The sequence below is a fragment of the Colobus angolensis genome, unplaced genomic scaffold, assembly GCF_000951035.1.
Source record: "Colobus angolensis palliatus isolate OR3802 unplaced genomic scaffold, Cang.pa_1.0 Scaffold67, whole genome shotgun sequence".
NCBI lineage: Eukaryota > Metazoa > Chordata > Mammalia > Primates > Cercopithecidae > Colobus > Colobus angolensis.
In genome coordinates this window covers 4511762-4527934 of record NW_012120376.1, presented here as the reverse complement: position 1 = coordinate 4527934, position 16173 = coordinate 4511762, and the positions used below count along the sequence as shown (strand labels likewise).

Sequence of the window (16173 nt, the reverse complement as noted above, 5' to 3'; positions counted from 1 at the left end):
CTAGGTTGAGGCAAAGAAACAAGGTAAATTTGATTGCTTTGATTGAATATTGGTTTAGATTTTTAGTAGTTTTGTGTGTTGTTAAAAGGCATTCAGAATGCATATTCTCAGGATGCGATGACACTTTTCAATGTTTTAATAAGATATAATTTAATGATATAAAGGTATGAATTTCAGGAACACATGATAATGTATGTCCTTGACCAAAAGAGACCTGGCTTTGGGATCACATCTAAATTCAAAGTTTTATTCTGTTGAACATAGGACTATAATATGACTGTAGTACAAACATTGTGTGTTTCCATTTGATTTTAATTAAAACTAAGACTTTCTCTGGAATAATATTTATATCCTAAAGAATGATGGCATATTGCTTCATTGTATGTCATTAGCCCTTCATAATTTTTTTCTTTTGTTCATCATTTAAAATGTCATTAAAACAATTACAGCCTACACTCTGCTGAATCATATAATTGGAGATGTCTTATTAAAATGAGATTTACTATGTAACTTTATTTTTAATATACAAAAAAACAACATTTTTTAGTTTTATGCTTTTAAAATGTGCAAATAAATGAGTTCTCTCTCCTTTATTGCTAAAAGAATAGTTTTTAATTACCTGGGTTTTTTCACTCGTTTTTTGAGGGCATTTTTTAAAATCACCAAATTAAGTCACCACATTTTCTATTAAGCATCTTTCTTTGGCCTCAGGCAAATTGTGAGGTAAATTTGATTTTGGTTCCCTGCAAGCCTTTCTTCTGTAGTTTGTCTCTTTCTTGTGGCATTCCTTTCCTCACAGGAGCATCAGAGTATCATTAGAGTTGAAGCTTGCTTTCTTCACTGCTGGCCTCTTTTCCAGTCTCTGAATCTCTGTTGTCACTCGGTCTTTCAAAAAAAAAAAAAAAAAAAAACAACCAAGGAATCAATCAATTGCAAGTAGCCAATGCATGTATTTGGCATCTTGCTAATGAATATTAACAGTTTAAAGGTTAGCATGCCTTGGTAGATCTTCAAGGGAGTGCAGGAGTTCCAAGCCACACTTTCATCATCTGTCAGTTTTAACCCAGATAAGCAATTTAATTTTCATATTAAATCAAACAGATATATTGGCAGCAGGAGGCACAATTTGCATTCATGTTAAAGCAATATTATAAGACTTTGAATAAATTTCAGATGGGAGGCGGGTTGTTTTGGGAGCTGCCTTCCAATTCCAGGGTGTATGTATTCACTCTTCAGTTTTGTCCTCACCAGTGATGCCTCTGTGGAAAAGTTTGAGAAGTGCCAGACGGTGACCTCTCTCATGTACATTTATGTTTTCTCTTGGTTTCAATGACATGGCCTTTATGGCATTCTAAAAATCAGTGGAAATATAGATACTTTTGAAAAGGATGGGGATCTTACTGTTTTCAAATTGCTCCTTTATAGTTACTTTCACTTATAGAGATTCTGGGGCATTGATCGCATGTGTATTTTGTTATTGATCTGACTTATTCAGAACACTTATAGAGATCAACTATCTAGAGCACATGAACAAATCATTACTATAGAGAGACAGGTCATTGCCTTTTAGCAACGTACACCCTATCAAAGAAAATTAAAGAACAAAACCAAAAATCTATGTGTGCAATATTGTGTAGGATCAACAGCTAGTTGGTACAGCTGCCACCAACAATTATTCAATATTTTATGGAAATTAGAGGAAAGGCATGCTTCAGAACAGAGATTTAAATAACACATTCCTCCTTTTTCATGTCCTATATGAAATATATTAAAAAGTGTACCTTGTTCTAAAGTTTACTTTTCTTTTGATTATTTTTAAAAAAACAGTATCTGAAAGATAAAAAAGTACAAAAATAAAACAATATTTTCTCGACTGAAATTCCATTGTACTCTAAATGATTTTCTCATTAATACTGAGAGTTTTATTAATCCAAAAATTGGACTTGGAAATTAATATAAAAATAAGTCGAAATGAAAAATAGAGCACACTAAATGAATATTTCACTGGAATAGATGCCTGCCAGTGGTTAAAAACAAGAATCTCTGAGTTTGGATTTTCATTTAGTCTTTTGTATTATAGTTAATATGAAAATTTTTAAAAAATAGAAGCAGAAGGCTCTTTGCTGGAAAATTGAATTCCTTGGGGAAAAGAAAACAACAGGAGAGAGACCAATTTAGTTGGGGCAAGTTATAATACACCAATCATGATGATTGATCCTGCGCAAGCAGAAAGCACATGGAAACAATTTAAATGTTGTCCATGAAACTACTGCTTTCAGACCTCATGGCATTTTATTTATCAGGATCACTGATTTCAGAGGCACTGTACAGCCAGGAAAGAATACAAGGTTTGAAATGTTGTTCCTTGGGATTCAAGGTGGAAAATGTACAAAAAGAAGGGAAGTGGTTGGTATCACTTCTTGTCTCTTTGTCTACTGCTTCTATAATAGAATTTTCCTCTGAATCTTATATTCAGTGCTTAATCTGAATAGTCCATGTAGGTGCATTTTGAGAATTTGGAAAAGGCATTTTAGTTAGCTCCCCATCCTGTCCCTGTATTCTTTTTCTTTAGCTAACTCCATTTCTGTCTGGTGGGTAGGAATTCATTTAGATGGGCTGCATTTTAAAAACTAAACAAAAAACTATCATTACTTATGCAGGTTTCACATAGAAATGCTCTGTTTTGAAAAATGACTCTTTCTTGGAGTCACTTGAAGGTAAGACAACCTATGTTTATACAGACACATTTTTCTCCCTCACGCATATGGAAGAAAAGTAAAACCATTGCAAAGTTATGACACTTTCAAGCAAATTCTTTTTATGATTTATTTCTTGCTTTTATTTAAGATAGATTTTCCCCCAATGTTTATATTTTGATTTTGAGGGAAAAAGTAACATTTTTGATGATGCCGTTTAGTAAAGGGATTATCTGATTCTCTAAGGTTCTTGGGGCTCATTGGGCTCAGGCAGGAATTTTTCAGTGGTATGCTAGACTGGTTCCGATTGTGAAGACTGTCAGAAACCTGTGATTTCTTGAAAGGAAGAAAAGCATTCCTCTCAGCTGCTAGTAGAATAGGATGTTTATTTTTAGTTGACTTACTTTTTTGTTGTTGTTGTTACAAAAATGGCAAAATGGGTGATTTGACTAAATTGACTCATTCAGAACACTTATAGAGATCAGATATCCAGAGCACGTGAACAAACCCTTTTCTTTAGTTTTGCATTGGTATCTGAATTCTGGCTTTCCTGTTTACTGGATTAATATCACTAAACTTTAGCTTTGCCATCTAAAATGAAGAATAATAATACTACTTGCCTCATAGAGTTTTTGTGTTGTTTAAATGAGATAATTTGGGAGGTCACCATCAGCAGCTTCAAGATGAAGCTGAACATCTTCTTCCCAGCCACTGGCTGCCAGAAACTCATTTAAGTGATTGATGAATGAAAAATTCTTACTTTTTATGAGAAGCGTATGACCACAGAAGTTGATGCTGATGCTCTGGGTGAAGAATGGAAGGGCTATCTGGTTTGAATAAGTGATGGGAATGACAAACAAAGTTTCCCTATGAAGCAGCGTGTCTTGACCCATGACTGTGTCCATCTGCTACTGAGTAAGGGGCATTCCTTTACAGACCAAGGAGAACTGGAGAAAGAAAGCGAAATCTGTTAGTGGTTACGTTGTAGATGCCAATCAGAGTGTTCTCTACTTGAGAGAAGGATATTCCTGGACTGACTGATACTACAGTGCCTTGTTGCCTGAGGCCCACAAGAGCTAGCAGAACCCTCAAACTTTTCAGTCTCTCTAAAGATGATGTCTGTGAACATGTTGTAAGAAAGCCCTTCAACAAAGAAGGCAAGAAACCTAGGACCAAAGCACACAAGATTCAGCGTCCTATTACTCCATGTGTCCTGCAGCACAAACGGTGGCGCATTGCTCTGAAGAAGCAGCATACTAAAAAAAATCAGGAAGAGGCCGCGGAATATGCTAAACTTTCGGCCAAGAGAATGAAAGAGGCTGAAGAGAAACACCAGGAACAGATTGTCAAGAGACGCAGACTGTCCTCTCAGTGAGCTTCTACTTCTGTCTCAATCCAGTCAAAAATAAGATTTTTTTTGAGTAACAAATAAGATCAGACTAAAAAAATAATAACAGAGATAATTTACGACCTTAATGCTTAGCACATAAACATCAGCTATTATCATTCAGATTCAAACAATATATCTAGATTTCTATTCACCTTGTAGGAACAGAGTGAAAATGCCTAATTGCTTATGGGGAGAAAGAGAGGAAGGCATTTCTTCTTTCATTATAGAGATTGAGAAACTTGGACACAGGGCATTCAAGGATACAGGTTATCTACTACGTGGTTTCTTTTTCTGTTTTGTTTCTACCATCCACATTTCTCCACCCCCGACCTTGCCAAGCTCTTCTCTTTTTCTGTATCTGCTTTCTCCTTGCTTATACTCCTCTTCCTCCTTGCTACTTGAAATTCCATAAAATATTTTTTCTTCCCTGGACCTTTGGACATGCTGTTCTCTTTGAGTGGGATGGTCTTTTCCCTCCAATCCCTCTGTTCATTGAATTTCAAACTGTTATTCAAAGCAACATGTCTTACTTCCATATTTTCTGATTCACTACTGGGTGTTCTTTACACTTCTGTGAGCACCACTTGTATTCTGAACCTCTCTTCAAACCATTTCTTGAACTGTGACATTAGTTATTTATGTCCTTGATTTTATATACAGACCAAATTGCATATTCTCTCTGAGTAATGGCATAGGAAAATGACATAGGTAGGCAGTATGAAGAGATCCCTTAAATAACCATTTCCAAATAACTCTACGGAAATGCTAATAGATATGAAAGGAATGCTGCTGACTTACTTTGAGGAAACTACAAGTACATCAATGTGGTAATACCAAAGGGAATCTTAGAATGACAGGATTTTAGAGAGGATCTTAGGAGGATGATAACAGGAAAACATTTAACTTCTCAGGGATTAAATTTCTCACAGATCTGGATTTCTGTGAGGATGCTCTATCACATCTTCCCTAGCTGTGAGTTCTAGGCCTTCTCAACCCTTGATTTCCAGGGTCTTCCTTGATAACAGAGCATATGTGGATTCTTCCTGGGGATAATTGTCCACCAAAGATGGGAAGGTACCATGGACAGCCTAGAAATTTATGAATCTCCAGTCCATTTTGTTGCCCACCCTGTGCTCCACTGAGTGACATCAGTGACTGTGGGACGTACTCTGCCATGAGGCAGACAGTAAATTAACACTACATCCACTTTCCAGAGTCCTGAATAAATAAATGGAGGGCTAGGCGGGGAATATATGCTCTTGATGTCTTAGCATTTAAGTTATTCTTAGATATAAAATAATACATATGGCAGGCTCTATCCTCCAGCTTAATTGGTGCACAACAATCTTTCACTCAGCAACCAAGCTGGAAACTGTGCTCCTATTCTCACCCAGCTCCTCCCACTCCCTGGTGCTACTCAGTGGACCTCCTGGATATATAATCTACTCTGTACACTTGTCAGCATCCCTACCTACATCTATGCCTGCACTAGCTTTGAAACTAAATCGAATGATGCTTTCACTCTAATCTATTTTTCTCACTCAGACAGGAGTTCTTTTTATAGGATCCAGTTTTATGGCATTCCCCTATGTAAAAACTGCCAAGAGCTTCCACCTTATAGGATTATGCCATCTAACCCCCTTCCCAATCTGGCCAGTTTGTGTTTTCCTATTCCTAAGATCCTCTCTGAGATCCTGTCATTCTAAGATTCCTTTTGATTTTCCACATTGATGTACTTGTAGTTTTCTCAAAACAGCATGTCATTTCATATCTCTTAGCATTTCCATATCTTGTTACCTGCCAACAATGCCTTACCCTGAACCCCACTCTCCTTTACCCAGCTAGTTCCTATTTATTGTTTAAGATTAGCTTCAAATGAAATCTTCCCCTTTATATTTCTGTGTATCTACAACATTGGGTGCTAATACATTACAGTATTTCTCACATTAAATTCTAGCCATTTGCGTAGTTCTCTCTCGCTAGGCTGTGAGCTATTCATTTTTATAATCCCACCTTCCCACACATTTCAACCATCCTTTCTTCAATCCCTAGCAGTAGCTATTATATAGTAGATGCTCAATTTACTTAAAAATTAAATTGAACTGTTAAATAGGAATGACTGCAATTTAAATAAAATATTTACATATTTTAAATGAATAAATTAATTTTAGAATAAATATACTGAAAAATTCTATTAATGTGAACCCTAATTGACCAGTTCATTTCATAGAAGAGTTCTCACTTTTATTCCTCAAATAAATTTCCTAAATAAGAGCAGCTAAATTATATTTTCTTTTTAAGTTATAAACACTTGAAGTTCTCAAGTTGAAAAACTTGGATTATATTAATGGTCACATATAAAGTATAAAATGATCATGTATAAAGTTAATTTTTAAAAGTTTGTAGATTAACAAGGCAGGTCTACTGACTTTGGCTAATGTTCTAGCTAGTGAACTAGACTTCTAGACTTTGTAATCCAATTAAAATGTTTGTTTTTTTTTTTAACTCCAAACTTTCAGTGTCTCTGGAGTGCTCAGCTATAGTGTATGATTAGTTAAGAAAACATCTGCATATGCTTACTTCATTGGTTTGCCTTTAAGTCTCAGGTTTTCATTTTTGAAATGATCTTAAACAGTTGTTTTTTTTTTTTTCTCATTAAACTTTTTTAATGGGTCTCAAAATTCTGTGACAAATTTTTGGTCAAGTTGTTTCCATTAAAAAGTACTGATTTTAAAAACTAATAACTTAAAACTGCCACACGCAAAAAAGAAAACCAAAGTGGTCCACAAAACATTCTCCTTTCCTTCTGAAGGTTTTACGATGCATTGTTATCATTAACCAGTCTTTCACTACTAAACTTAAATGGCCAGTTGAAACAAACAGTTCTGAGACTATTCTTCCACCACTGATTAACAGTGGGGTGGCAGGTATTAGGGATAATATTCATTTAGCCTTCTGAGCTTTCTGGGCAGACTTGGTGACCTTGCCAGCTCCAGCAGCCTTCTTGTCCACTGCTTTGATGACACCCACTGCAACTGTCTGCCTCATATCACAAACAGCAAAGCGACCCAAAGGTGGATGGTCTGAGAAGCTCTCAACACACATAGGCTTGCCAGGAACCATATCAACAATGGCAGCATCACCAGACTTCAAGAATTTAGGGCCATTTTCCAGTTTTTTACCAGAATGGCGATCAATCTTTTCCTTCAGCTCAGCAAACTTGTATGCAATGTGAGTCATGTGGCAATCCAACACAGGGGCATAGCCAGCACTTATTTGGCCTGGATGGTTCAGGATAATCACCTGAGCAGTGAAGCCAGCTGCTTCCGTTGGTGGGTCATTTTTACTGTCACCAGCAACGTTGCGACGAAGAACATCCTTGACAGACACATTCTTGACATTGAAACCCACATTGTCCCCAGGAAGAGCTTCACTCAAAGCTTCATGGTGCATTTCGACAGATTTTACTTCAGTTGTTACATTGACTGAAGCAAAGGTGACCACCATACCGGGTTTGAGAACACCAGTCTCCACTCGGCCAACAGGAACAGTACCAATACCACCAATTTTGTAGGCATCCTGGAGCGGCAGGCGCAAGGGCTTGTCAGTTGGACGAGTTGGTGGCAGGATGCAGTCCAGAGCCTCAGGCAGCGTGGTTCCACTGGCATTGCCATCCTTACGGGTGACCTGCCATCCCTTGAACCAAGGCATGTTAGCACTTGGCTCCAGCATGCTGTCACCATTCCAACCAGAAATTGGCACAAATGCTACTGTGTTGGGGTTTTGGCAATTTTCTTAATGTAAGTGCTGACTTCCTTAACAATTTCCTCATATCTCTTCTGGCTGTAGGGTGGCTCAGTGGAATCTATTTTGTTAACACCAACAATTAGTTGTTTCACACCCAGTGTGTAAGCCAGAAGAGCATGCTCTCGGGTCTGCCCGTTCTTGGAGATACCAGCTTCAAATTCACCAGCACCAGCGGCAACAATTAGGACAGCACAGTCAGCCTGAGATGTCCCTGTAATCATGTTTTTGATGAAGTCTCTGTGTCCTGGGGCATCAATGATAGTCACATAATACTTGCTGGTCTCAAATTTCCACAAGGAGATATTAATGGTGATACCACGTTCCCGCTCAGCTTTCAGTTTATCCAAGACCCAGGCATACTTGAAGGAACCCTTTCCCATCTCAGCAGCCTCCTTCTCAAATTTTTCAATGGTTCTTTTGTCGATGCCACCGCATTTGTAGCTCAGATGGCCAGTAGTGGTGGACTTGCCCGAATCTACGTGTCCAATGACGACAATGTTGATATGAGTCTTTTCCTTTCCCATTTTGTCTTTTAGGGGTAGTTTTCATGACACCTGTGTTCTGGTGGCAAACCCGTTGCAAAAAAGATCTTAAACAGTTTTTAGACTTTGGTGTCCAGCTACTGTTTATCAAGTGTTAATGGAAAAACAGGAACAACAACAACAACAACAAAAACTTCAAAGACCTGGGCCCTTTAGTTAAAATAAAATAATCAGAAAGTTCTCACAGTTATTGGAGGTTTATCTGGTTTGGCAGAAATTATTTGAGTTGTCCTGTCATCTTATTGATTTTTTTTTTTCAACAAGATTACTCATTGGAGACTAGGAGTCCTTGATATCCAATTTTAGTACCTCATCTTTCCTCAACCTGTAAAAAAGGATTTTTTAAAATGCTGTTTGAGCATTTTAAAATTTTTAGAAAATAGTTTTCTGAATATCCAGCATTAGCTTTGCACTCCTCTTTCTTTGGGCAAAAATGAAGAGTATGAAGAAAACTGCTGAAGAAGAGTTAAATAATCACCCTTTTCTGAGCCAAACCCAGGGCCTCCTGGTTTGGGTGAGATCAAGTATCAGCACAACATTTTTTAATTTGTGTCCTTTAAAAGGGTTCTTTTCAGGACACTGTGAGGAATGTGAGGTTTGGCGTCCCTTTTCACATAGGAAGTGCTGAAAGGAACACTTTATGCCTTTTATGACTATATGTTTCATGAAGAATTTTTAACTTGGTCACGGTGTACAACTAGAATAGTATTTATTAACTTTGAGCTCGATAGAGCTGTGTGCATCTGCAGCCAGGCCCAGCTACTCCTCCTCCATCAGGTGCTTCTACATCCATCTCCTTTATCCCCTCCATCTGACCTCCTATTGCCACTCCTATTGGTTTCCCATTTGAAATACCTCTAAAACACACCCTTTCTCACCCAGGCCTTTCTGTCTTTTCCTCCTCATTCCTTGTTCTCTCTGGTTTAAACCATTCTTCACATAGCTCTTACTCATCTTCACCCCTTCTCCAAAATGTCCCAATTTATCATACAAATTGAAACGGTTTTGCCTAGTTTACAAAATGCTCCTGAATCTGTTTCTATTGTCTACACCCAGTCTTAATTGTTACTGCTCTTTTGAACCTACTCACAAATTTCCTATTTCCCAAAGTAGTGAATTTTGGCACATGCTTCAGAGTCAGAACTGTTTGTTAAAAAATACACATTGCTGACTTCAAACTTTTGGGTTCCAGCCTGGGAATCTGCATTTAAGTGGATTCTTTCAAGTGATTCTTATGTGTATTAAAGTAGAAAGCCTCTACCCACTTGCCTCTCCTGTCCTCACTGACTCTGCTTCTCTTTAAATTCTAGAAAACATACCTTTTCTTCATAGGGTGAAGTCTCCAATACATATTCACTTATGCTGCTTTCTGATTATTTGTGTTTCTGCAACTGGAGTATAAGCTCCCTGAGGCAGGGGTCATGTTTATATTGTATGATGAGACAGAAAGATCACTGGGCTGGAGGTTGGACAAGTTGACTTCTATTGCAGTTTCTACCTATGAGGACAAACATGGGCTCTTACCATCTCAGTTTGTTCATAGGTGAGGGTGAGAACTGGCAGCAATGATGTTTAAGTTCCTCTGTCCTCCAAAAGCTGCAGTGTCACAGTTGTAGAAAGGTCAAGAGCTTCAAATCTTAGCTCTGCCATTAGCTGTGTAATTTTAAGCAAGGAATAATTTCTCCAAGTCTTCAATGGGGGGAATAACATATACCTTCTGAGGTTTCTATGAAGATAATACATGTAAAGTGCCTGGCACAATGCTCAAATGTAATGATGTTTGCATATTGTTATTCCATGTTCTCCCACACCTCTCCTGGTGCTGGATAAAGACAGGCTATGACTTATTGGAAGATCACACTCTTTTAAGACACTGTCCTCTTGCATAGCTTTCTATTTGTAGACAGTTTAATGATAAAACATGAAACTGATTAGGTGCAAACTTGGCTCCACTACTTAATAACTCAGTGACCCTTGTGGATGTTATTTTAACTTTTTTGAAATGAAAACTCAAATATTATCTTTATTATAAAGTTGTTGTGAGGTTTAAATGAAATAACACATTTAAATGCCCAGCCAGTGCTTCCCCCAGAGTGAATGTTAGCTACTGTTAATACTTCTGCCTAGGGTTGGCCTGATTCAGATGAAAGCATACTGCTCTGAGACTCAAAAGACCTGCATTCAAGTCCTGCAACAGCCATTATCTCACATGATTTTCGATGGGTTATGGTATCTGCCTAAACTTTAGTTTCCTGCTCTGTAAAATAGTGCTAATTGTAACCCATTCCATAGGGCAGCAAAAGAATTAGATAAGGAAACGCATGGGAAAATATTTTCATAAGGTAAAGTGCTACACCAGGCATTACTTATATTTATTGTTGTTATCTTCTCTGTATCCATAAAATGAAGGAATTAAATAAAATAATAGCCAATTATTTTATTGTTTATTTAAAATGTACCAGGTACAAGCATTTAATCCTCTCACTTAATCCTCACAAAATCCACTGTATATATTATAATTCCTCTTTTACACTTGTGGAAATTGAGGTTTGGAGAAGCCAAATAACTTGCTCAAGAACTCACACCCAGTTGCAAAACTGGAACTGGAAACCAGGAAGATCATCATCAAAGAGCAAACCCTCAATCACTCTTAGATTTCTAAGATCCCTTCCAGCCAAGCAATCCTCTTCTCTTGGTCATGGCTCTTCATGAAGAGATTGGACCTGGTGGTTGGAAAAACACGTTGGGAGCTTTCCAATTGAGTGGAAGAACCCCTAGAGTTTTAGAACAAAACCAAGTAGCTGTTACGTGGCTACACTTTGCCTTCACTGCAGGTTCCTGATTCTTTATGGTTGGACATAGAAGCTCCCAGGACCCTGCAGCCCTGCCTACGTCTTCATGGACTGGAGAAAGCCCAACTATTTAAGTTTCCTCACAGAGAAGACTGTCTCCTGTCTCTCCTTAATTTTGTCAATTGCATTTCTTTATTTCAATGCCAATCTAGTTAGAGGTTTCTTCTGCTTCAGCTTCCGTAAGGTTAATATCTTTCCACATCTTGACTGTGACTGTTTTTCTTGTGATGCCACATTTTAAATCTGGCATGTGTTTGTGTTTACCAAGTTACTAAAACCCCGTTCAACAAAACAGACTCCTGAAATCTTATCTTTTTGTTTGTTTGAGACGGAGTCTCGCTCTGTTGCCCAGGCTCGAGTGCAGCGGCGCAATCTCTGCTCACTGCAACCTCTCCCTCCGGGGTTCATGCCATTCTCCTGCCTCAGCCTCCCGAGTAGCTGGGACTACAGGTGCCCACCACCATGGCTGGCTCATTTTTTTGTATTTTTAGTAGAGACAGGATTTCACTGTGTTAGTGATAGTCTGGATCTCCTGACCTCATGATCCACCCATTTCAGCCTCCCAGAGTGCTGGGATTGCAGGTGTGAACCACCGCGCCTGGCCCTGAAATCTTATCTTTTTTTCAATGATTTTGCCAATAAGTTGATAATTAAGTCCCCACAGTACTCCTTTCTCCACCTTTACCTCGACTCATGTACAATGGTTTTTAAAAGTCCAGGTGTCTGGTGATGTGCATCAGTGCTGAGATGTAATATCTCCATCTGACTTTTGAACAACTATAGGTAGATTTATGTGGTTTTTCACACTTTTGCTATAGATTCGGTAGCTACTGAGAATTATAGTCGATATATATGTAGCACTTGTAAATTTGCCAAGTGCTTTTACATATATTTTAGATCTCAACGATATCATCCCCATGCTGTAAATGAGGAAACTGAGGTTCAGAATGGTGAAGGGCTGTGCTCTAGGTCACAAAATGGAGTTGTTGGGACTTGAATATGTTTATTGAGTCCAGGTCTCATATTCTTTGCATTATACCACTCTCCCTATATATATTTTCTAATCCCTAACTGGTCTAACTTGCAAAATGAGATTATGTAATTATTGCAGAAATACCTTACACTGACCTAGTGTTTTATAAGGTACTCATATCTCATTTGATCTTCACAACAACCTTTGAGTGAGATTCTTTCTTACAGGTGAGGAAACTGAGGTTCAAGGAAGCTAGATGGCTTGCCCAAATTCACACAGCTAATCAATCAGAAGTATAACCAGAATTATGTTCTTCATGGTTTTTATACTCTGCCACACTGCTGATTGTGACTTGGATAATAAGATACTTTAATCCTCATTTGTTTTATTAAAAAAGATAGGCAAACCAAAGTTTAATATGGAGAAACCAGTCACCATCAAATCACATTTGCAATTATATCTTTTAAAGTTCTATAATTGAAAATATTCTTTTAAAGATCTGTTTTAAAATTTAAGAATAATGATAGGGATTTAAGTTAATGATTGAAAAAAGTCACTCCTTTTTTCTTTTAAGAAATGAGAGAATTATTCTATTATCATATTCACAAGATAGTCCAAAATAGGCTTTTGATTAGGATTGCAATTAAGTGACTGAAGACATCTGAAATTTATATTCTTTCACTAATTGATTAATTCTTTCAATCATTAGCCAGCAACTGCATTGTACCAAGTGCTATGCAGCAATTGCTGCATTAATTATTACAAAAGAAAATTTGAGATACACTTATAAACAAACCAAAATCAAGTCAGAGTTAGGTAGTTTGGCCTCCAGTGCATATGTGATTAGACTTTATGTCATTCTTTACTATTTCCACGAAAATAACAATGTAGATTAGCATCACTCCAGCTTCATTTCATCTACGCCAAAAGGGGAAAAAAGTTCAGTTTGTAGTTGGATAGTCTTTATTCCTCTATTTGGTAGCTGCATAATTTCCTCTTCTTCCCCCCTTACCTTGCTATGTGTGGGTGGGTGCCTCATTTGGGGTTTATTTTTATTTTTAAAAATTCTGTATTGTATCTGTAAGGATAAAGATATACATTAAATAAAATTGCATTAAAAATCAACTTTACATTGTTGCTTTAGAGGTTTGGAATTTGATTTTTTTAAGAGAATTAGAATTTAATTAATTAAGGGAAACAGGAGAGGGTATGTGGCTCATGTGCCACGTGCTAATCTATACATCCAGAGAAACATATCAATCTAAGTTAACAAGAAAGAGAACCTGACAGTGAGTGGGATAGTTTTAAGAGTGAGTCCCATCTGAGGCCAGAAAGGCACACATCAGCCAGGGTCAGCCTCATGGCTCTCAGCAGCTCTATGGGTCTCCCGCCATCTCAGCAATTCTTCTCCTGACCCTACCTTTTAGGCTTCCATTCAATGCAAAAAATAAGTCTATAATTGCACAATTTGAATGAGAAACAAAAAAGTCCTAAGCAAGTCCTTATTTGTTCGATTTAGAAACAGCATCTCTGGGTGAGCCCAAGCGCAACATTGGCCAAAGGAGCTAGTCTCCATTTTCACTTTATGTCGATCATTTTTGGCTGGTGTAAAAATTTTGATTTCCACATTTATAGGTAGAAAGTAATAGAATTTTAATTGGCCTGACATGTTAAGAATTTCTGTAAACTAACATTGGGGTTTTTTTTGAATATCAAATGTTACCTGTGGAAATGCAATACGCTTAACTCTCACATAATGTAGCTAATTCATGGGCCTTTGACAAGACAGTAATGCTGGGAGACTCCTCATAGCAAAAAGTGATTTCTTCATTGAGAATCAAGAAGAACGTTCATGACCCCAGAACAACACTTTCTTTTTAATAAGAGAGTATTTCTCCTTTGACTATAACTTTAATTAAACTCTATTAACTTGAATTTAATTTAAGCTGTTAAATAGTTCAAATGCTATTAAACTCAAAGAACATATTTTTTAAGAGGTATTTAGTTCCTGGGCATTTTTCCTTAATCTCACACAGCCTTAATTACTATCCACTTATTGTTAAGTATATCATAAAATAAAATATGTATAAATTGCATTAATCTCCATAAAAGTAAACTTGAGGCAGAGCCATAAACTAACCAAAATCAGAGGTACAATAAAAAGGCAAAGTACATAAAATATCTTCAAACACTTGGACCTCCATGGATGGTGAACAGATTTTATTGCATTCCTCTATTATTTCCCTAGAAATGAGAACAGACTTTTCATGTATGGTGCATTATTATGTAATATTCTCATTTTATTATCTGATTTCTTTCTTTTTATCCTGCCCTATTTTAATATCTTTTCCTCAAAGTAGAGCTTCTCTGAATCTATAATAATTTTCAGAAGTTTGCCAAGTCATATATTCTCCTTTCATAATTACTCGTATAATTATGACACCCTGGCACTTATTAGTAACCAGGGAAACAGGGTTATTTAATTATATGCTAATGAACATTTGCAATTATACAATTTTTTAAATCCGTAGGAAATAAAGAAAATGCTTTTCATCAAGCAGAGTATTGCTTGAAATCTATTTTCAATAATACTGCTGATTAAATCACTAAATAAAAATTTTCATTGTCATAGAAGCTATGAATGTTAACTCTCAGAATATGGAATCTTTGATTCTTAGTTTGAAATCAATTTTGGATGTCTTCAAGTTCAATTTTTCTATGGCTTCAACAACAGATGTTTTATTAAACCTTTTCTAATTTGCAGTACACACTTGTTAATGAGACATTGCTTAAATACCTCTAGGGATGTAATGTTTACCATCAAAGAAGGCCGCCTGTTCTGATGCTGAATAGTGCTGATGATTAGCAGATATCTCTTGAGCACCCAATGTGTGCAAGACATTCTTCTAGACATAATGTAGAATACGAATTTAAGTCAGAATTTACTTTTGTACATAAAGTGCTGACACTCAAGTAAAAGATATCAGAAGTCTACATTTAAAATGGCATGATTGGACCGTAATATACACGCTGTTCACATGCCAATTTAGATTTTATATGCTCTGACCTCTACTAAACAGTTGAGACAATTGCTCACTCATTAGGGCAGAGACAATTCCATGCCACTCATCATAGCCTTTACTTTCAACTTTATCTTTCCTAGATCCCCCAAGCTGCATCTCTTTGAGTTTGCACTTGAACTTTCTCTCCCTGCCCAACAACTTTTCATTGACAGTATATTTGCATAGGTGTCTGGGAATTTGATTTGGCAGTTCCCAGAGGCTCTTGTGCCTGACTGTACTTTCAATTTCTTGTCACTTCCTTGACTGGGTGAACAGTCTCCACCTACCTGTTCAATATAAGATTCCAGAACATTCCGGCACAGGTGCCAGTCCAGCCTGAGTGCTCCAGCCCTGCTGGAGCCAGTGAAGCCAAGTACATTTTTCATGGGGAATAGTCAGTCATAAGCATTGTGGGAAAGTGAATGAAAGCTATCTTTTGAGAAGGTCCATTTTACTATTGGAAAGCCCTTCTGGTAAAGGCAAGAACGACCAACTTTCTCAAATATGAAGATCCCTTTTAACATCCAAACGCAAATGTCCAGTCACCAATTAACAGTTATACTGTTGGCTTCTCTTGATAAACTAACAATAACAATAACAATAATATAAATGAAACATATTCAAAATACTATTGTTATTTTCCATTTTGTTGATTCTAATCTTTTATTTTTAAACAGTGGCACTTATGCTAGTGAGACGTATTATTCCTTCCAACTGTTGGCAGTCCTTGTTGTTAGTAGTTTTATTTTTTTATTTTCTTTTTTATTATACTTTAAGATCTAGGGCACATGTGCAAACATGCAGGTTTGTTACATATGTATACATGTGCCATGTTGGTGTGCTGCACCCAT

At 37.1% G+C, this 16173-nt stretch overlaps 2 pseudogenes across 1 annotated transcript; one reads left to right on the top strand and one right to left on the bottom strand.

The window, feature by feature from the left end:
- The first annotated feature begins 3379 nt into the window (after positions 1–3379).
- LOC105500599 lies at positions 3380–4128 on the top strand (annotated as a pseudogene).
- Positions 4129–6724: 2596 nt separating this feature from the next.
- LOC105500472 lies at positions 6725–8464 on the bottom strand (annotated as a pseudogene). Its single transcript, XR_001000034.1, has one exon. The product of XR_001000034.1 is annotated as a putative elongation factor 1-alpha-like 3 (transcript).
- Positions 8465–16173: the final 7709 nt, after the last annotated feature.